This window comes from Magallana gigas, chromosome 8 (genome assembly GCF_963853765.1).
Source record: "Magallana gigas chromosome 8, xbMagGiga1.1, whole genome shotgun sequence".
Lineage (NCBI taxonomy): Eukaryota > Metazoa > Mollusca > Bivalvia > Ostreida > Ostreidae > Magallana > Magallana gigas.
Window position 1 is genome coordinate 35,800,790 of NC_088860.1, and position 23,196 is coordinate 35,823,985.

A 23,196-nucleotide genomic window follows, 5' to 3' on the forward strand; every position below is an offset into this window, starting at 1 on the left:
TTTCAATTTTGTCCTGGGGGTCATTTAATGGCTGAAACATGACGTTTTTTTCTTCTAGATCTTCTAGAATATAATTTGGGGTGTCATATTGAGGCGTGATCAGGTTCCAGAATATTTTCTTTTATTAAGGGGATCAGTGGGCAACAAAAATGACATTTTTTTGCAAAAAATATATGGTTCCCAGAACTCCTCTAACAACTTTTGGAGTAGCTATGTCATCTCTTGGGATATAATTGGGGCTGTCCTATAGATGTGCAATACGGTTTTAAAAATTTGAATTTCATCCAGGGAGTCAAATAGTAGCAGAAAATTGACGTTTTTCACTAAAAAACCATAGATCCAACAGCTCCTCTTAAGATTTAATGGATAGACAATCATATCTTGGGATATGATACTGTTCTATAGATGGGCAGTCAGGTTTTAAAAATTTAAATTTCATCCAGGGAGTCAAAAAGTAGCAGAAAATTGACGTTTATCACTTAAAAAAAACATAGATCCTAGAACTCCTTTTATGATTTAATGGATAGACACATCATATCTTGGGATATGATAGGAACTGTTCCACAGATGTGCATTACGGTTTTGAAAAATTAAATTTAACCCTGAGGCCCATTACCTACCGGTACATACCTTTTGATACCCTTTAAGGATCAAGAATATATATGGTTAAGGGGTGGGGATCTCAACCGTTTTTGAGATATTCGTGCACTTCCTGTTCAAGGGGGGTCATGACCACCCCCGGGGCCCATGACCTACATACCGTTTGATGCCCCTTGACACAAGGAACAAGAATATATATAGTTTAAGGGTGGGGATCTCAACTGTTTTGAAAATATTAAGGGACTTGCTGTTTGAGGGGGTCAGGACCACCCACAGGGCCCATGACCTACATAACATTTGATGCGCCTTGACATCAGAAACATGAATATATATGGTTTAGGGGTCATATCTCTAACAGTTTCTGAGATATATGGGAATTTCAAATTCCTGGGGGGGGGGGGGGGTGGGGGTGGGGATGACCCCAGGGGTCAGATCTAATAAACCCTGTATATTGCCAGTAACAGCCAATATGTGATTATGAAAACCCTATATTATTATCTTTGTCCGTTTTCAAGTTACCATTTACAATAGAGTCTACGATTCTTCCTACTAGGTTCAATGTTAGACCCCACACCCTTTTGACACCCCCTCCCCCCCATCCCCGAAAAGTGGTTGTCTTACCCAAAATGAGAAAAATCAAACCAGGGTGCACATCTACATATGCAGGCCTATCATATCCTAGAGTATTGTACATTTCTGTTCAGCCATCTCTGAGAAACAAGTTCAGAGTGGGATAGAAAAAAAAGAAGATGAAGAATAATAATATATGTATTAAGAACCGTACAAAAACAATAAGTCTCCAAATTTCATTTGGGAGACTTAATAATAAAGTTGCTGTCCTTTAAAAAAGGACTACAATACGTGGACCATTTGCATGTGTTTCCAACGAAAACGTGAAAGCCTTTAGATTTTCAGAGATTCCACCGACTCTAGCCCTCTGCTTTTAACCACTAAATTTGTACGTTGTATTACGTATACATGTATGTATAGCCCTGACTTTTTATCTAAGAATTTAAAGGATTCATACTTCTAAAATAATTTTGATTTATCTATGAATGAAGTTTGGATGTATAGTATCAGGCATTCGGTGAATTCTACTTTTTGCGCACACATTACGATTCGCACTACTTTGTTAACTATGCAGTGACAGCTTTGTGTAAATTAAAAATTTCATATTTTGATGCATTTTTCTTGAGATTGAAACTTTTATAGTGACATAATTATTCAATCAAACTTAAATGCTGAAAAAAAATTTAATCGGGAAGTTCTCTAGCCTCGACCACTATAAATGTATATTTAAGTCACATGTGTATTCGGAAAACAACAAAACATTGCAAATTATGCTATTTGATGCTTGTTGTAGTTTCGGCATAACATTAACTTATTTCATAAAACTGATAGTTCATATCACATGCCAATCATTTCTTTTAAAGGAATACTTTGTTTCTGTACTGTTTACCGACAACTTTACAATTACATGTACAGCGCCTTTGAACTTATGTGTGCGTATGGCAACGAATCCGAATCCCGATCCAGATAAACGTGTTAATCTGGTTCCCTGAGCTACCCATTACGCACAGGAACCAAGCTAGCTCATGCGCAGGCTGAATTTTCCCCATAGCATCCGGTTTAACCTCGCTTATATATTTTCTGCGTGGACCTCAGGGTCCACGCAACTAGATGCTGTCATTAGGCAGTAATACTTGCACCAAGTGTTTGCCCCTAAAAAACACTGTTTTGTACCATTTTAATTAAAAATGAAGGCCACATGCAAGCTCCAGTAATACATTTAAAAATTATAATTTTCATAACTGAAGGATGAGATACCTTCCCATATGATAGTACACATGAGCAGCCCTTTATGTGCAATTTGGGGTTGAACTGTTTGCAGTGAATTTTCAGTTGATCAATAATCTTAACATTTCATGTCATTGAAAGTATAATGGTCTGTATAATTATTACAAACAAAATTAAAAATTAAATTAAGCCCCCTCCCTGTGGCGGTTGCCGGTTTCAGATTTGCTTCTGTGTACCTACATGTACATCATTGTGTGCACAGATTTAGAGAAGGGGTGGGAGTGAGGGGTCCAGACTCCCCCCCCCCCCATGAAAATTCATTTATATCAATTGTAAAATTACCAAAAATACACCTTGGACCCCAATGCTCTTACATACATGTAAACGCTCTAACCCATTGCGCTTCAATGTTAGGTAACATTATTTGGGGGGTAAATATTTAATTAATATTTAATATACTTTATTGTTTATCTCATTGGGAAGTATACATCACAATATGCAGGTGTCCTGCACCACCTTAAAGCTGTTATTTACCTCATAAAATAGTGCAAGTGGATTTGAAGAATAGGTCATAAAAATACATGCATGTTACAAATAACTGATCTTGTCTGACGTGACGTACTCAACACAGGTCTGCAGGTCTCATTATCGGGTACTAGTTTTACCCAGCTCTTCGATTGTATACATACATGTCATTACATACATGTCTGTGTTTTCCATAAGCAGTAAAGTATAGTTAAGATCAGTTAAAGGAATTCATTATTGTGTTTTAATTAGATTATCATTATGATGTTGACCAATATAGGTAAGCATAATACATGTAGTAGCAGTAGCACAATATAATGAGATGCCAGCATACATAAGTTCTACTTTCACTTTCTAAATGTGATCTCCCTTTGACAGCATTATGCACTGTATCATCATCTTTTAATATTTAAATAAGCTTATCATCGTTACCTATCCTATCGCATTTGTAAAGTTTCTGTCATTTTAGTTGCAAAGGTTATTTTTTTCATTTGTCAAACTTGCACTATTGAGTTGACCCCATATTGACCTTGTATAAACAACTTCGTATTAAATTTGTGTATTACATGTAAGTAAGTGTAGACACTTATCATTTTTATATGAGTTATAATAGGAAGGAAGGAGTATTTCTTTCTTAATGTATTATAATGCATCAAATACAATGTAGGTCATGACCTTATGGGACTGTTCTGACCCCACGGAAAATTGAATTAAGCAATTTCCAAAATGTTAATGTGCATCAGGAGAGAAAAGCAAACAACCGATGGTTTGAAATTTGCTACTATACACATGTAAGAATTTATTAAGAAGACTGAATCTTAGAACCAGGTTAGATTGGGGGGGGGGGGGTGAATATGGAATATAAACATTTATAATTTGAATCATTTATATATAACAGTTTATATTTGAGTTTGTTTGGGGGTGGGGGTTCCAAGTAATATATTTGACCATTTTTTAATGTAATTTAAAATAAGACTAAGCCATACTTAAGTCATGAACATGAATAGTATAGAACAAAACACAAACTAATACATGTACATGTATATATACATAGGAAGTATTACAAAACAGATGATTCATCTATATCTGGGTTCTTAAATTGAATCATATATCATGTACATATTATATTATTGTTTCTTTGTTCAAGGCAATTCAGATGGTATGTAGGTCATGATCCTAACTGCTCTTCCTGAAATTATCAAATATCATAAAAACCATTGAGATCCCTACCTTAATCCGAAGATATTATTCCTCCTTAGGTCATGGCGCATCAGATCATTATGGCATGTAAGTCAATACCCTAAGGGGTCATCCTGACCCCCTTAGAATCAGAAATTGTCAATTATCTTTAAATTATTGATGTTTGATGATCCTATCTCTATTTAATCTTTATTATCAAGTCTCCCGAATGAACTTGTTTTTGTTTTTGTACAGTTCTTAATACATATATTATTATTCTTCGTCTTCTTCTTTTTCTTCTTTCCCGCTCTGAACTTGTTTCTCAGAGATGGCTGAACAGAATTGTACAAAACTCTAGGATATGATAGGCCTGCATATTTAGTTGTGCACCCTGGTTTGATTTTTCTCATTTTGGGTTAGAAAACCCCTTTTCGGGGGGGGGGGGGGGGAGATGTCAAAAGGGTGTGGGGTCTAACATTGAACCTTGTAGGAAGAATCGTAGACTCTTTTGTAAATGGTAACTTGAAAACGGACAAAGATAATAATATAATCATATATTGACTGTTACTGGCAATTTATAGGGTTTATTAGATCTGAACCCTGGGGTCATCCCCACCCCCAGGAATTTGAAATTACCATATATCTCAGAAACTGTTATAATCATGACCCCTAAACCATATATATTCATGTTTCTGATGTCAAGGAGCATCAAATGTTATGTAGGTCATGGGCCCTGTGGGTGGTCCTGACCCCCTCAAACAGCTAGTCCCTTAATATCTTCAAAACAGTTGAGATCCCCAGCCTTAAACCATATATATTCTTGTTCCTTGTGTCAAAGGGCATCAAACATTATGTAGGGTTCTCTCCGGGTACTCCGGCTTCTTCCCACACCAATTACCCCCTCGCGCTAACATCCGTGCCAACGAGAGATATTAATATAAGTTGTAGAACTTGCTTATCAATCGTTGTAAAATAAATAAAGTTGAGTTTAAAAAAAAACATTATGTAGGTCATGGGCCCCGGAGGTGGTCATGACCCCCCTCGAACAGGAATTGAAGTGCACGAATATCTCAAAAACGGTTGAGATCCCCACCCCTTAACCATATATATTCTTGATCCTTAAAGGGCATTAAAAGGTATGTAGGTAAAGGGCCTCAGGGTTAAATTTATTTTTTCAAAACCGTAATGCACATCTATGGAACAGTTCCTATCATATCCCAAGATATGATGTGTCTATCCATTAAATCATAAAAGGAGTTCTAGGATCTATGTTTTTTTGAAGTGATAAACGTCAATTTTCTGCTCCTTTTTGACTCCCTGGATGAAATTTAAAATGTTTAAAACCTGACTGCCCATCTATAGAACAGTACCTATCATATCCCAAGATATGATTGTCTATCCATTAAATCATAAGAGAAGCTGTTGGATCTATGGTTTTTTAGTGATAAACGTCAATTTTCTGCTTCTATTTGACTCCCTGGATGAAATTCAAATTTTTAAAACCTTATTGCTCATCTATAGGACAGCCCCAATTATATCCCAAGAGATGACATAGCTACACCAAAAGTTGTAAGAGGAGTTCTGGGAACCAAACTTTTTTTGCAAAAAAACGTAATTTTTTGTTGCCCACTGATCCCCTTAATAAAAGAAAACATTCTGGAACCTGATCACGCCTCAATATGACACCCCGAATCATATTCTAGAAGATCATTTGGCTACTGCCAAAAGAAGATGACGTTTTTGAAACCAGTTTTTTGTAAAAAAAAAAAAAAACACGTCATTTTTCAGCCATTAAATGAACCCCAGGACAAAATTGAAAATTCCGAAACCTTATTGCGCATCTATAAGATACCCTAAAACATATTCCAAAAGATGATTTGTCTACTGTTGAAAATGTAGGAGGGGTTCGAGAAAGAAGGTTTTTGTGAAAAAACGTCATTTTTTACCAATTATTTGACCCCCAGGACTAACAGAAAATTTTTGAAACCTTTTTACAAAACAACATGATACCCCAAATCACACTCCAAGAGTTTAGTTTGCTGGTTTATAAAATGTAAGAGCAGTTTGAGAAAGTAAAACGTGACAGACGGACGGACAGACGGACGGACGGACATACGGACGGACGGACGGAACAGGGTAACAACAATATACCCGAACTTTCTTTAGAAAGTGCGGGTATAATTACATTTCACCTTGCATTATTGTTATATGCATCACTGTCATGTGTATTCGCCCATTTGGGGCAATTGTAAAGTCTCCAAATCATTAGGCTAGGAATTACCCACATGGATCAAACACTACTGTATAACATATGAATAAAGTAAAATACATTATTATTTCTAGTTCTAAAATGTCAGGGTGTCTCCAAGGGGGCATAATCTATATACAATTTTACGTGCAATGACACAAAGAGCAAAAATAAATTATATGGTTTAGGGATGAGGATCTCAGATCTTAGAATTTAACAAAATGTACAGTGTATCGTATCATTTCCTAATTCATAAAGGTGGGGGGGGGGGTTAAAGACAACACCTGGGGGTCATTAATGTACTTTACACCATTTGATGCATCATAATGACATTAAAAGATGTTTTGTATTTTCCTGTTTCGTGGGGTCAGTACAGTCCCATAAGGTCATGACCTACATTGTATTTGATGCATTATAATACATTAAGAAAGAAATACTCCTTCCTTCCTATCATAACTCATATAAAAATAATAAGTGTCTACACTAACTTACATGTAATACACAAATTTAATAAGAAGTTGTTTATACAGGGTCAATACGGGGTCAACTCAATGGTGCAGTCTGACAAATGAAAAAAATAACTTTTGCAACTAAAATGACAGAAACTTTACAAATGCGATAGGATAGGTAACGATGATAAGCTTATTTAAATATCAAAAGATGATGATACAGTATGCTGTCAAAGGGAGATCACATCTAGAAAGTGAAAGTAGAACTTATATATGTATGCTGGCATCTCATTATATTGTGCTACTGCTACTACATGTATTATGCTTACCTAAATTGGTCAACATCATAAAGATAATCCAATTAAAACACAATAATGAATTCCTTTAGCTGATCTTAACGAATCCTTTTCTGCATACGGAAAACACAGACATGTATGTATGGGTGTTGCTAAAACGCGGAACGGAATGGAAAATATCATCACGTTTATCGCTTAAAAAGGGTATAGACTGGCCAGAAACGATTTACTTTGTATCTTTTATTTATATCTGATGAATGATTATCAACAAGTTGCTATCTTATTAATATTCATATGAATGTCTATCAATTATAGCATTGTATTCATTCGGCTTTAGTTGAGTACAAAACGGAAAAATCAAATGTATACGAATAATGTGAAACATTAACATGATTAAACGAGCAAATTAGCTACAACTTTTTAGCTCACCTGAGCTGAAAGCTCAAGTGAGCTATTCTGATCGCATTTTGTCCGTCGTCCGTCTGTCCGTCTGTCCGTCTGTAAACTTTTTACATTTCGAACTTCTTCTCTAAAACTGCTTATCCAATTTCAACCAAATTTGGCACAAAGCATCCTTATGGGAGGGCGAATATAAATTGCAAAAATAAAAGTCCGATCTATATTCCAAGCGGAGAAAACCTTGAAACTGTAGAAAAAGGGGGGTGCATTTTAAAAAATCTTCTCAAGAACTACCAATGCAAATTCAACGTAGTTTGGCATAAATTATCCTTATGGGAAGGAAAATACTAATTGCAAAAATTAAGGGGTAATTTTGTTTCAAATCTAAGTTATTACGAAATCAATAATAAAGGAAAGGCGTGTTTCAATCAGTTTTTAAATAGCTTCGGGCTCGGCATCGGGTAAAATGGGTAGGCAAGACTGGCAACAAAAGAGTAGCAGTTATTAATCTGCCAATCTCATTAAAATTTCAGGATATTTGATGGACTAGTATATTTGTATTCGCTGTAGATATATGCGTATTTGGAATTGACGATTGCCGATCTGCCCCGGCATTTATTTTGCCACGGCCCGGGTTTGCATACCCATTTTACCAAGACTCGTATTCCATACTTCTAAAACGAGGTTCTTTGTTTAAAGCAGCCATGACATTATACGAAAAAGGGTCGTTCTGACTATGATGAATTTGCTTGTTGTGCAACAGTTCGCGTATGAAGGGAAGTTTTGAAACATGAAAAATATATTGGTGCCGATTTTGTGAAGTAAATTGAGGCTAAATATTTCAATGCGTTGACAGTTTTCACACATGGCGTTGGTGTTAGCTTGTTCTGATTTTCGTTTCGTTTTCATTATTTATGCTTTGTAACCTGGAAACTATCGTCTGTATTTCGTGATTTTTAGGTATCAAATCAAACAGAGACTTCGGTAAATCAAACAGTTAACTGTTTACCTGCGCAAAATAAGCAAAATCTGATGTAGGGGTACTGAAATACAATTCATTCTATCGGTAATTCGGCGTTATCTTTTGCGTAATGGTAGATTAATGCAATAGGTTTTGTTGAGATGCTCGGCATTTTCTCTAGTTTATTCAGTTTAAATAGAGTTTGATATGGCTTACGGAAATATGTAGGTATATAAATGTATATATATGATTCATTTCGAAAAAATAAATTGTGTTCTTTATTTGTTATACATGTAGTGCATGTTTCTTGGGTTTAATTGTTTACAATTTCTATTTACTAACCATATTTGAGTGTTAAGCTTCGAATTATAAGCAAGATACAAAGATTTGCTCACAATTCTATATTTGTACACAGATCTTAAAAGCTAAAGATTAAAAAAGTAAAAAAAAATTGTCAATATTTATTACGAAAATTTTCAAAATCTGTTCTTCCAGAAACCAACTTATTGAATTGTAAACTTAAACTTTTTAGCTCACCTGAGGATAGGGCCACAATGGGGGGTCGAAGTTTAACAAATGAATATATAGAGTAAATCTTTAGAAATCTTCTTCTCAGAAACTAATCGGCCAGGAAAGCTGAAACTTGTGTGGAAGCATCCTCAGGTAGTGTAGATTCAAAGATGTGAAATTCATGACCCCTGAGGGTAGGGTGGGGCAACAATGGGGGTCGAAGTTTAACATATGAATATAAAAAGTAAATCTTTAAAAATCTTCTTCTCAGAAACTAATCGGCCAGGAAAGCTGACACTTGTGTGGATGCATCCTTAGGTAGTGAAGATTCAAATTTGTGAAAATCATGACCCCCGGGGGTAGGGTAGGGCCACAATGGGGGATCGACGTTTTACATAGGAATATATACAGTAAATCTTTAAAAATCTTCTTCTCAGAAACTGATCAGCCAGGAAAGCTGACACTTGTGTGAAAGCATCCTCAGGTAGTCTAGATTCAAAGTTGTGAAAATCATGACCCCCGGGGGTAGGGTGGGGCCACAATGGGGGATCGAAGTTTAACATATGATTATATACAGTAAATCTTTAAAAATCTTCTCCTCAGAAACTAATTAGCCAGGAAAGCTAAAACTTGTGTGGAAGCATCCTCAGGTAGTGTAGATTCAAAGATGTGAAATTCATGACCCCCGGGGGTAGGTTTGGGCCACAATGGGAGGTCGATGTTTTAGATAGGAATAAACAGAGTTATTCTTTAAAAATCTTCTTCTCAGAAACTAATCAGCCAGGAAAGCTGAATCTTGTGTGAAAGCATCCTCAGGTAGTCTAGATTCAAAGTTGTGAAAATAATTATCCCCAGGGGTAGGGTGGGGCCACAATGGGGGGAAGGGGTCAAAGAGTAACAAAGGAATATATAGGGTAAATCTTTAAAAATCTTCTCAGAAACTAATCAGCCAAATGATTCTTTATAATTGTTAAGACTTTGGCCCCAGGACAATTATTTGGCCTCACGAGAAGGTTCAGCGTTTGATGTACGTTTATATCCCATATATAAACTATTGTTAGGGATCTTTTTTAGAACTGCAATACTCAGCATATGATATGACTATAAAACCATCCTGTTAGAAAAGGGACTAATTATTAAAAACATAACTATATCCAGGGGAAAATGGATTTTATTTATACAGGATTTACATGAATTATTGTACATTGTCCAGATATTTTGAATTATGACTTCATTGAGCTGATTTTATCATACCTATTGTTCCTCAGGTGAGCGATGTGGCCCAATGGGCCTCTTGTTACTTATTTTTCTTATATGGTATTGCTGGCATATAAGCGTAACGTACGGAGTTAGTGAAAGCGTTTTATGCGTGTTTTGAGTATTTTTATATTTCAAATATGATGTACATGTATATACTTACATCAAAATTGAATTGTCGGTGTTCTAGACGAGCTTTTATCATACAGACGATACAGTATCATTGAGATCGAAGAAAAAAAATCGTAGGACAGACGACATTAAAAATTTAAATACAGTAAACAGTAAAATACTCGGTAATTTGTGAAACTAGTAATTTGTGAAACTAGTATTTTTAGCAATGCAATTTTGTTTACATTTGTATTACTAAGCAGTTGTTTATTCCAGCAGCTATATACATATGATCCGAATAGAGAGCTCTAGACGTTGCCTGGTTTGATTTTCCGATTATATATTGGGACTATAGTCTGTCGATCCCAAAATATTCATGCAGCACATTTGAACGATTTATAATGGAAAATGTTGACATCTTTCCTCCATTTGGAAGTCACTCAGAAGACCTTGCACAATTTTTCAACACTATCATCCGGGTCTGTTGAATTGCAAAACCCCGTAGACTTCTTTATTTTTAGCCGTGTATTTATACCAGCTGATAAGCTAGAGAGGACGTTTTAAAGAAAGAATAATGAGAATGTTTAATGCTTCTTAAAGAGAATCGCTTGAACCCTGAGGTATATATAAATACCGGTATAACGCAAAAAGTGAATCGAGGATATTAGTGGTCAATGCATGTACTGTTAATTTTGAGGAAATAAATATTCTTGAATAAATAATCTAATATTGCTAATCTTTCAAAAAAAAAAATTAAAAAGGTACATAAAGCATATCGTTTTAGCATGATTAGCACATCTATGAGGTAATAAACATTAGATAAGATTTTCCGTTTTTGCCTTCCGTTCCGCTTTCCGTTCCGTTATCCGTTCCGCGTTTTAGCAACATCTATGTATGTATACACGTGAACCCATCTAATCGAAGAGCTGGGTAAAACTAGTACCCGCTAATGAGACATGCAGACCTGTGTTGTGTACGTAACTTCAGACAAGATCAGTCATTTGTAACATGCATGTATTTTTATGACCTATTCTTCAAATCCACTTGCACTATTTTATTAGGTAAATAACAGCTTTAAGGTGGTGCAGGACACATGCATATTGTGATGTATACTTCCTATTGAGATAAACAATAAAGTATATTAAATATTGAATAAATACCCCCCCCCCCCCCAAATAATGCTACCTAACATTGAAGCGCAATGGGTTAGAGCGTTTACATGTATGTAAGAGCATTGGGGTCCAAGGTGTATTTTTGGTAATTTTACAATTGATATAAATGACTTTTCATGGGGAGGGGGGGGGGTCTGGACCCCTCACTCGCACCCCTTCTCTAAATCTGTGCACACGATGGTGTTCATGTAGACACACAGAAGCAAATCTAAAACTGGCAACCGCCACGGGGAGGGGGCATAATTTAATTTTTAATATTGTTTGTAATAATAATATAGACCATTATACTTTCTATGACATGAAATGTTAAAATTATTGATTAACTGAAAATTCACTGCAAACAGTTCTACCCCAAATTGCACACAAAGTGCTGCTCATGTCACGATGTGTATTATCATATGGGAAGGGATCTCATCCTTTAGTTATGAAAATTATAAATTTTAATTGTATTATCGCTTATTATCGTCCCCACCCTCTGCAATTGTCGTTTAACTGCATTCCACCTGTATCTCAAACGACCGTGTAATGAGCGACCAGCGCGCTAGTTTCCCTTCGTCATCGAAAGCAAGATTTTTGTCTTGCCTAGATGACCAAGTGGTTAGCACGGTGGCCGCTCACTGCTAGGAGAATGGGTTCCAGAGGTCGTGAGTTCAAGCCCCGGCCGGGGCGGAGGTGGAGCTCCAATAAGGTGGTATATATTGTCCTCATCCTGTCAAATTGTCGTTTAACTGCATTCCACCTGTATCTCAAACGACCGTGTAATGAGTGACCAGCGTGCTAGTTTCCCTTCGTCATCGAAAGCAAGATTGAATTCTTTTGCGACCAAAGAATTGAGATCTCGATGTTAACAATAAGAATCAAAAATATTTGAGGATATTTGCATAGTAAGATCACATATTGTATCATTGTTGTTCTCGGGAACTTTTAATCCCTCGTTTGGGCCCACGTATTAGTCTGAGGGTCACAATTTTAAAAATCTTTGAGTTACATTATAGGATGATGCTTGCATAGTAAAAACATGTGAAAAGTTTACAGACAGACGGTCGGACGATGGACAAAAGGCAATCAGAAAACATGAGTTGAACCTTCAGTTCAGGTGAGCTAGAAAGGTGGGTCATGTTTCAATGTGAAGTTAATTAATCTAAAGAGGCAATTTTCTTTTTATAAGATATCAATTTAGTTCAATTATCCGTCTGTTCAACCAACTTGTCTACTACCTTTCAGATGTGTAACACCAGTCTGTAACTCTCCAAAACCCTCTGTAAGAATGAAGAAACAAAGTTTAAATATATAAAATTACTTTGGATCCTTTTTATTACATTTGCGCGATTAAGACCGTTTGTCTTTACATGAATATGAAGCTTCACTTTATTTAATTCTTTATTATTACAGACCCATATACCTTTTGAAAAAAGGTGAGTCATGATTTATTGAGTTGTTAGTTAATAAAACCATGCGATGTGTCTATTTCATATATTTATTTAATTTTATTATCCATTTGATAAACCAACTTTGCTGTTACCTTTCATGTATGTAATTTCAGCCTGTAACTCTCCAAAACTCTCTGTAAGAATGAAGATTAAGTCTTTACATGTATAAACGTATTTTAAATCCTTTTTGATACATTTGTGCAATAAAACTCTTTGTCATTTACATAATCATGCAGCTTCACTTTATTTAATTTTTTATTATCACAGACCAACATACCTTTTGAAAAAAAGTGAGTCATGGTTTTATGAGTTGTTAGCTAACGAAAACAAGCAATGTTTCTATTTCATATATTTATTAAGGTCTTCCGTTTCCAACGGAAGACCTTACTATTATTCTGAAAAATTTTCAAATTTCTTATTATTTTTTTTTTCTTCTAGACGCCAACTTTGATCCTTAATATCTCGCTCGTTTGTTCACCGATTGTTTTGAAATTTTCAGGACTGATAACATGCCGCTTGATGTTGTCGTTGCATATTTTAGTTGAGGAAAATCCCCATCCGGTTTTGAGTTATTCCCCTTTTAGTAAAATTTAACGACTTCTTTTGTCCAGGGGGGATTAGCTATAACGATGACTGGCAGAGTCTCAAAGATGGGCTGGTTTGGAAGCTAATACATTGAATTTGTGCGAGATATATTTTATTTATTATTTAAATGCAAATAAAAGGGGTGGTATAGATGTTGAAACAAAGGTACGAAAAAAATTCAAAAAAATTCGCGAATTTTCCGTGTTAGTTTTCTACCTGATAAAAATTTGTTATAACATGTAATTTAAAAGATCTTGGTCTTACCAAGACCTTTCATTCGGTATACAGAAAAAGGGGCTGGCCCCTATAATTAGGGAGTTAGATGCGTCAAAAGTTTCTTGTCAATAACTTGTAAAGGAATAAAAATTTCTAATGCATTATTGAAGCAAAGTTGTAAAGAAATTAATTTTGAATCCTTCCGTGGTATTCAATTTAATGTTTTCGTAATTTATAGCCAGTATTTGCAGAAACAATTGTTGTCAGTTCGGTCCATTTTTGTGGGGGTGCGCACGTTTAGGAGGTTATGAAAGGGCTTTTTGTAATGCACTAACTGATACATGCAGCGCGCAAAAATAATTCTACATAAAATTCCCAAATGTTTTTATTCATATGTACATATTCATTTCATAAAGATGAACGTCTTTGACCTTATTTTTGTTGTTTGTTTCATAACTGTGCCCCTTTCTATATTTAGATGCATTACGAGACTCAGGTAACCGATCGATAGAAGAGTCGCTAGCTGTATTCAGGCCGTCGCCTTGACGACAGTGCATATGCTTGTAGAGCTGGACGTACACATGTTTAACGCCCCACTGTGTTACTGTAACAGAGACATTTTGAATTGTTTCAGTACTGGGAGATGTGTTAATAAAATGGTTCGAATGCATGGTAATTAAACTCAACTTTTCTACAGTACGTATACACGGCCGTCATATAAAGCACAATGTGTATTACTGACATGACAAATGTACGCTGGCAATTTAAACGAACGCGGGATTGCTCTCGATAGAACATTTCTTTTAAAGCAAAACAAAATACTGATTTCCGATGGATATAATATTATCATCGTGGAGATGATTTTAAAAAGTGAACTTAATATTCGTATACGATAATATTTGAATCCAAAGCCGCTATTTTTAAGTAACGGTTATTAGGGATATTAATTATGACTTGCCCCGCGTTTCACGTTTTTTACTTGCAATGCATCTACAAACGAAAATACCAAACAACCTTCGGCAGCAATTTATAAATTATTTATTACATACTAGTACACAATATTAAAGAGATAATTAAATAAATTGTGCTTTATAATTGTACTCGCTATCTTCCGTGGAAATAATGGCATGGAAAAAATGTTGTTCAATGTTCATCAAAAACGATGTAGCCTTAGCAATCGAAAAAAATTAACAAACTGTATATTGATAGATTGACACATTAACAAACATTCAGACCCGCAATGTATTTTTTGCACGTTCTATAAAATGTAGACTCAATAAGTGAATTTTTCCGTTTGGGGTATTTTGAATCACATGTGAACGCTATGTGTACATGTACATATAGATTAATAGCCATATAGATAAACACTTTCAGTGTTGAATTTTTAAAAGATATTTTGTACATGCAAAGCAATGCAATGCAAGGGCTATTAAATTCGAACAATGTACATACGGTAGGGATCGAACTGATACTGGTTTTGCTTGTTCTACAAACAGCGAATAAAATGCGAAGTATTAGGGTGTTATTTTTTAAACAAATAAGTATTGCTCTCTTAAAACCTTGTTTACTTAACAAAGAATTTCATCGGAAGCATTATTAGTTACCTTAGCTGCATATATGTAGCTCTCCGTCTGGAAAAATTGAGTACCATCCGAAATTTTTCATACAAGGGCTGTACAGACTTGCAGCTAACATTACCTTAGAATTTCCCGCTGTTCATAAATTCATTAAAAGACGTGCAGATTCAAGTTGTTATATGTCGTTTGATATGGGATTTATGATGTCTATTTATATTATTTTAATTAAGGACAGACGAGACGTTCCTCATTTTTATATAATTTTCCTTGATATTTCATTCCTTATTTATTAACATTTAAACCTGTTAATTCCAAAAAATTTAGAGTACATTACCAGGCTCGTTTTGGAGCTAGAATATTTCGAACTTACCTTAAAATAGCACGCAAAATGCATTTGAATGCTTATAAGTTAAGTCATACTATATATTTTAATTTGAACACTTTATATCCAGACCAAAAAAATCATATTACCTAAAAATTTAATTATGAAATAACAAAGTGGAAATCTTAATTCACATTGTGGAGATAGGAAAAAATGGAAGATACATGAAGGTCGCGTCTGACCTTAATATTATACAAGCAATAGCTTTCCAAAAAGCTTGCCTGACTACCCAAATTTATTCAATGGAAGCATGCATGTATCAATTAGGCTATCTTATAAGAAATAAAATTTAATTATCGCTGCGGATCATAAATTATTAAAATGAACGTGCAGAGTTTAGAAGCAATTTCAATCTTTTTCTTCGATTGAGTGCATGTACCTGTATATCACTGGAAATTAAATCATTTCATTATTTTAAATCATTTTAGGAATGTACATGTATCGAATAATCTCAAACAGCCAAATTGAAAATTGAATTTGTTATATATTAGATGCAAAATCAAAGACATTTTGTTATTTCTAACCATATAGGAAAGGATATTCAAACACGTACATGTAGCATCGTTATTTGAAAGTGTGTGTGTGGGGGGGGGGGGAGGGGGGGGGGGGGGTAGGGGGTAGGTGGGCAGCTTTATCCAAAAAAAAATCGTGACAAGGAATTTAAAAAATGGGGAATTTTGAAAATCCTAATCCGTAGGTTGGAGGGGGTATTTACATTTTAACTTCAATTTAATTCAATTAGAATTACTTTATTTTTTGGTTCCATTCATTACATGCTCCGACAAAAGTGAAAGATCCATGATATCTCTATTTATTATATGACCAGTTAAGAAAATAGAGTGGGTAAGACCATCTACACATCATGTGCTCTTGCCTTACTTGGACTCGCCCACTAATCGGCGAGCCAAAATTATGAATGAGACGTATTATGGCGCGAAGTCTTTCTTTACCATTCACGCAACAGCTGAGATCTCAGATAGATCCATCGGCATAGATCCATTGGGAGGGTGTCAACTAATAACTACATATATTATACTTTGGATTGAATGTTTTAGAAGAAATCTATCCAATTAACATACACACTTAATTGACTAGCAATTGTTTGATGTACATTTACATTTGTACACGCGAGTGAAACCCTTTTCCAGATGAATGAAATCGCCCAATTGATCGAAAATCGGGTCACACGTACCCCACTTCGGCGAATTACTTGTACGTAGCCCCTCCAGTAAATATTCCAATTATATGAATTTGTATTTGTTTTAATTAATCCAAACTGATGGTTCTTTGTTAATGATGATAATCCAACACCAACTATTACTTACATTGTACTACTTAGACAATGTGTATCATCTTGTTGCTATGACACCTCCCTCTTTTTTTTTTTGACCTTTCAAATATGGCAATCTATTTTTAAATCAGGATTACACAAGTGCAATGTGAAAAGCCCTTTTAATTGAACAATCTTGCTCATTGTTGCTTATTACATCCCATATAACGTTTTCATCAATTATGAATATACATGTTGACACAATAAAGATGCATCGTCAGGCAATTATTAATTCAAGCTTGTGGGTGCCCCCCCCCCCCCACCACACTTTTTCTCACAGCAACTAATTTTTCCGGATTAGGATTTTGAAGATTTTGGGAAAGTCTTTTTTTTTTTTGCTTGTCAAGATTTTTTGGATGAGTCGCCCCCCCCCCCCCACTTTCAAAAAGGATGCTACGTGCCTGCATAAAGATAACAACATTCAAGGGCCTTCCGTCATTTTCAAGCCATGATAAACATGATAAAAAGGACTCTCAAAATAAAAAAAATAGACGCAAAGTAAACTGCATTCACGGCATATGTTCACATGGTATTCCTATTCTATTCCTATTTTGGACTCGTCCACTTTAACTACGAAAAAATTAATGAATGAGACATTCTGATTCTGGCGCGGAGTCTTGTAAATGAAATTTCCATTGATCTGAATGGATTTTTCCGTGAGGGTCGGGGTAGGTATAAAAACAAATTTAATCGTTCAAAGTTTTGAATTGTTAACAACGAAATATCAGATCGAATGTTGTAGAACGATTTATAAATCCAAAATACAGTCATTTTTAATCGGTTGACGCGTGAGCATATGTATTAAGTAGGCGGGCATCCTTACACCCTATTAATTGAAGACAAATGAAATCGCGTCCAGCAGAACTCCCTGGCATTTTAGTGTATGTTATTATAAATTTATGATTTTGTTTGTCAATAACAATTCAACATCAATCATTAATTAACAATGTACACTCTAGTACGCTAATACACAATTTTGTTGCGATGACCCCCCCCCCCCCCCCGGCCATTATACCTATTTTTAAATCAGGATTACACACGTGCTTGCATGTGCAGAAGACAATCTGGAACTTAACTGATAACTATATCATCGCTTTGGAAATTTATTTCTCCGTAAGCAAAAACGTGTAGTAACTGATACATGCAATTGTGAAAACCATAGAGGAATGCATGATCTGCGCATAATAACTAACTGCTTGATACAATATTTCTTTTTTCCAACATGTTTTAAGTCAATAATAATATGAAACTAGAGCAAAGCTCGTGGCAATGCCACGAGTAGGTCTTCCGTTGTTGCTGCGAGTTGATGATTTAAATGATTTGGTGTCAAACGATTATAATGACTAATGACTAAAACTTCACTTCTGCTTTTGTTATAAAAACGTGTTGTGATTGAAAGCCTGTATAAAGACAGGAAGAAAATGTTTTAGGAAAACTATTTGTCGAACACAGTTTGTGTAATTGTTTTGAAAACTCTTTAAAGCCCTGTCACATCAAGTTCCCAGGGCGTGTTCACGGCGTTGTAAAATTCATGGATTCGTAGGATCGCAAGAAAAATTTACAAGTGAAAATGTCAAGGCATCCTGATGGCGACGGAGGCGTCCTTACAGAGCTCCCAACTACGTTTCCACAGAGTTCTACTTGGCGATTGACTGCGCTCTCGCTGGGTATCCGCCGAGTGCTCATGACGTGCTAGGAGTTTTTACCACACGTCCACAGCGTGCCCTGCGCGCTGACTGCGTGCACATGCGCTGTCACGGCGTTCTAAAATGTTCTAGGATATCCCACCGCGGCGAACGAAGATGCCGTTGCACTGTTACGGCGCTGTAGTAGACTCTAGTTCGTTTACCATGGCGTTTTACATTATTCAATGACGCAGCGGGATCGCCGTGAGGACGCAGCTCCAGTGTGACAGGGGTATAAACAATGAGAAGTTTAATGGCGAGTTAAATTTTTAAGGATAGCAAGGATTGTTACATACATGTATTCATGATTCATGTAAGGAAATGCACGCAAAAACGTGCATAAAAAACACGTAACTTCTGTAATTAAATCTATCTAATTGTTTGAAGACTATGTGCAAGTTTGAAATTGTTGCGTGCTGTCAAAATTTGGTAAATAGCCAAAATTGATGGCATCTCTGAAAATTTGTTCAGGGCTGATATTATTTGATAATACGAGTAGACTTGAACATTTGAAATAATAATCAGCTATGAAAGATCATCGGGAGAATTTATGCATAAGTGAGCGTCTAAATTTTACACCTGATATACAGACACCGTTATGTAACGTAAAATTAAATGACATTACTTACAGAAATGAATATTACTTCTCTCGACGATGCAATAATATGCAAATTAAAATACCCTATTTTTAATTCAGTTTTTTCTCCTTTATCGGATCATAAATAATTCTCTCGGAGAAAGTTTACGTATGTATTTTGAAAAAAAACCGGTAGAAACTTCAATAAAAATAAGGGAAAAATTTAGGTGTTACGGTTTTTATTTTCAGTTGCTTTAATTAAATGTGACAAAGGGGCATATTCGGTCGGAATTTTGGGGTAACATGTACATGAAGTAAATTTGATGCAAGTTCCATGTTTGTATTTTCTGGGTTTTTTGTTTGTTTTTTGCTTTTTTCTGTTTTATCATAAAGATAACCTTGTAAGTTAATTAAATTGCATGACAACCTCATACCACACAACTTCAATAAAACTTTTTTTTAAAATCAATTTTCATATAATTAGCAATAAAGAACATCCCAAAGAACACATGTCCCATCTCACTGAAGTGTAACTTTGAGAAGCGCATATATTTTTGGAGGAAGATATGTCACTATATTATAGTCTGTAAGTCAAGTGAACTAATCTGTCCACACTTGCAATACTTTGATGATTTCTATGGCGACCGCCTGCATAGCATAATGTAGTCGTATTTCATAACATCTAATCCCAAGAACAAATTACTTTTGACTTAAAACTTTTTATTATAATATATATAATTCTGTTCATAACTATATATAATAGAAGTTTAGCGTGTTCAACAGGTAAATTTATTATAGCCACGTTCTCAGATTATGTACTCGCACCTTTAATGTGAAAATGAAAGTCTTATTGTTTGATAATTGACCACTTTGAAGAAAGCACCCTTCGAACTGTTGATTAATTACATAACAATTGATGATTTGCAGCCATAAATAACCTGGGGCTATATACGTTCTGAGCTGTGTGCGCTGAAGCGACACAAGATTTTCGGTAGCACGTGGCAATTGAATTAACGCAATAAAGAAAGTTGAAATTTACAAAGACTGACCGAATAAAGAAAACGGATGGGAAAGAGAAACACGTTCAGGAAAAAATGTTAAACATAAGAAGAAGTCACTATCAAATGATTTTCGACAGATCTGGAATTAAAAAAAAAAAAAGAGCACTTGGCAGCAGGGCGGTGTGAGGGCAACACAGATATAAGTTCGTTTTCACAATGAAATGATCAAACGACCATGTAGAAACATTCCAGAGGTTTTTTATATGTGACCGATAGAATCTGAACAAAACTTGTTCCAAAAATCAAGTGAATATTCTTTAAAAGTAATCACCGAATGCCTCAATTTAGGGCATTCCTTTATCGTGCAAGCACCTACTGCAAACATGTAACATGGAACTTTGATTATAAATTGATTTGATTTTTAAATTACCTTGTACGCTGTCGTATAAATCAATGCTAAATCAACTGTACGAGTAACATAAATTCATATGTTCACCTTAAATCAATATAATAGTTGAAAACATAATAAAAATATCATACAAATTACCAAACATGCACGCGTGATAAGGTAAATGTAGAAGATGTCACTTGCGCGGGATCTCCTCGGCCATGTGCGAGGGATGATCATTATTTCAAGGTTTTAATATTTGTGTTGTTGTTTTTTGTTGATTGAAAACAATATTTGTACAGTTTTTAAAACATTTAAGACTTTCAAACCAAACATTCAAATATGTCTGAGGAGTTGGAGTAATATCGCTTTTATTAATTTTCAGAACGACTTTTAAAATTTACTCTCTAATGTTTGATTTAAACAGTTACAAAATGAACAAACTTTTATAACATATAGTTAAAACATTGTACAGTGTATTTACCGCTATATAAACTCAAACAAGTTCATATTCATGCAAGTGTGCGGGTGCGAATCTTGTGTATTAAATTAGATAACCGTTTACCGCTAGGTAGTGCAGCCGCGGATGATTTCCTCGGCCGCAGGCGAACGATAGATTACGTAAAGATCGAATTAACGCATACACACGCACAGCTCAGAACCTAGGAAGATTTGAAAAGTTTGCAATTTAATTACTAAAATCTATCAAATAGAAACTTTTTTTTTTACTTAAAACCCACAATTGATCTATATGTCTGATATTGCATTAGACTGAGAATGGCATTGCTTTTATTAATTAACTGAACGATTTTTTAATTGACACCCGATCGTTTAATCCAATTGAAGAATAAACCTTTATGTGTACGTAATCAAAACTGAAACAATTCTTCAGTTCGAAGCTAAATTAACTCATTTATGAAAAACGCAACGCTCGTGTATTGGATAACCGCTGACCTCTAGGTAGTCCAGCCGCGACCATGGTGACCGATTTTCTCGGCCGCGGGCGAAGGATAGCTTACGTAATGATACGCACACAGCTCTGATTCAAGGTGGATTTTAAATGCATGCAGTATGATAACTAAAATGTAATGCATAGAATTTTTTTCAATACGTAGTTTGTGTTTTACTAGAGAAGAAAAAGAATGTTTTGTTTTCCGATTCTCGTCTTTAAGGATTGTGCACTTTAAGAACTAAGCAACAATGACTTAAACTTCGGAATTCTTTAAATAAAAAAAACAGCATGTGTTCTAATTTTTTTTTTCATGAATTAAAGCCTCCTGTATAAACCAGCATACTTTCTGTGATCACTTTATGCAAGTTTTAGGCACAAAGACTTTCGTTAAGTTGCCAAATGAAAACAGGTATATGTTAACATGTAAAGCTTTTTTCACTCATACTACACAGATCACTTACAAAATAACATTGTAACGACCTTTATAAGATTCCAACAAACAACTTTTCCAGCGACAGTCATATCGAAATCCTAACCGTTTTTGAGTTTTTCAGCAAAATTTTTTAGGGGCTACTGGCCCTTAATTTAAGGGGCCAGCCCTTTTCTATTGGTGTCAAATGAAAGCCCTTAACATTATGCACAACTTTTGTTCTTTATGTATTTAGGAAATATTTCAAACTAAAAAGTTACGAAGCTAAAACAAGAGAAAATTTTTGCTATTTTTAGAACATAGATTTCGATTGATTAATTCGAGTGGAATAATTGGAAAAAACTAAAATACAAAAATCAGAGGACAATATTCAAAGTGTCAATAATAAAGATTTTGAACTATAAATTATTTGCTACGGACCATTTCGGAGCCTTTGTCCGGAAACTAATGCCCCTAAAATTTTAGAAAAAGGGAAATAACTCAAAACCGGAAGTAGCGATTTCAATTTTTTTTGCGCTCTAGAAACCTAATTCAATTTACAATAAACCGTGAAAATTTGAACGAAATCGGATGACAAACAAATAAGTTATTGAGGATTTAAAAACGTCTAGAAGAAGAAAAATAATAATGAAGAAGAACCATCAGAATCAGTACAAGGTCTTCCGTTGGAAACGGAAGACCTTAAATATATGCTTGACTTCATAACGGAAATTGATCCAGATAAATATAATTATCAAAAATAAACCTAAAAAACAAACTACACTTTCATCCTTCACCCACAATATTGCCTTTTCGATATTTGTCATCGTGGTAGATCCGTGTAACAATCTATTAAGTAGGTGCTTGCACGACATAGAACCGGCCCTTGCTGACCAACGTTTTCATTAACACATATAAAGGAAAAAAAATATTTAGATTTTTTCTTGGATTTATTTTGATGTAAATAAAAAAGAGAAATAATTAGTTCTACAATATATATGCGATGTAAATCTTTTTTCCATGCAATATTTCGTATAAAACAACGAAGAGTAGTATCTTGAAACTTCATTCAAAATTTTATTAGACCTTTAAATTGTAAAATGCTAACATTGAAAATTGTGCCCGATTCCTTTTGTTTTTAAGGTAAATCTTTATTGTTT

General features: G+C 35.0%; 1 long non-coding RNA gene across 1 annotated transcript in view; it reads right to left on the reverse strand.

The window, feature by feature from the left end:
* Positions 1-13,026: 13,026 nt before the first annotated feature.
* LOC136270560 (uncharacterized) overlaps positions 13,027-23,196 on the reverse strand; it is a 64,411-nt gene continuing 54,241 nt past the window's right edge. Inside the window, exon 6 of the long non-coding RNA XR_010708343.1 lies at positions 13,027-13,068. This is a non-coding gene — a long non-coding RNA (uncharacterized lncRNA). The remainder of the gene's footprint in view (positions 13,069-23,196) is intronic.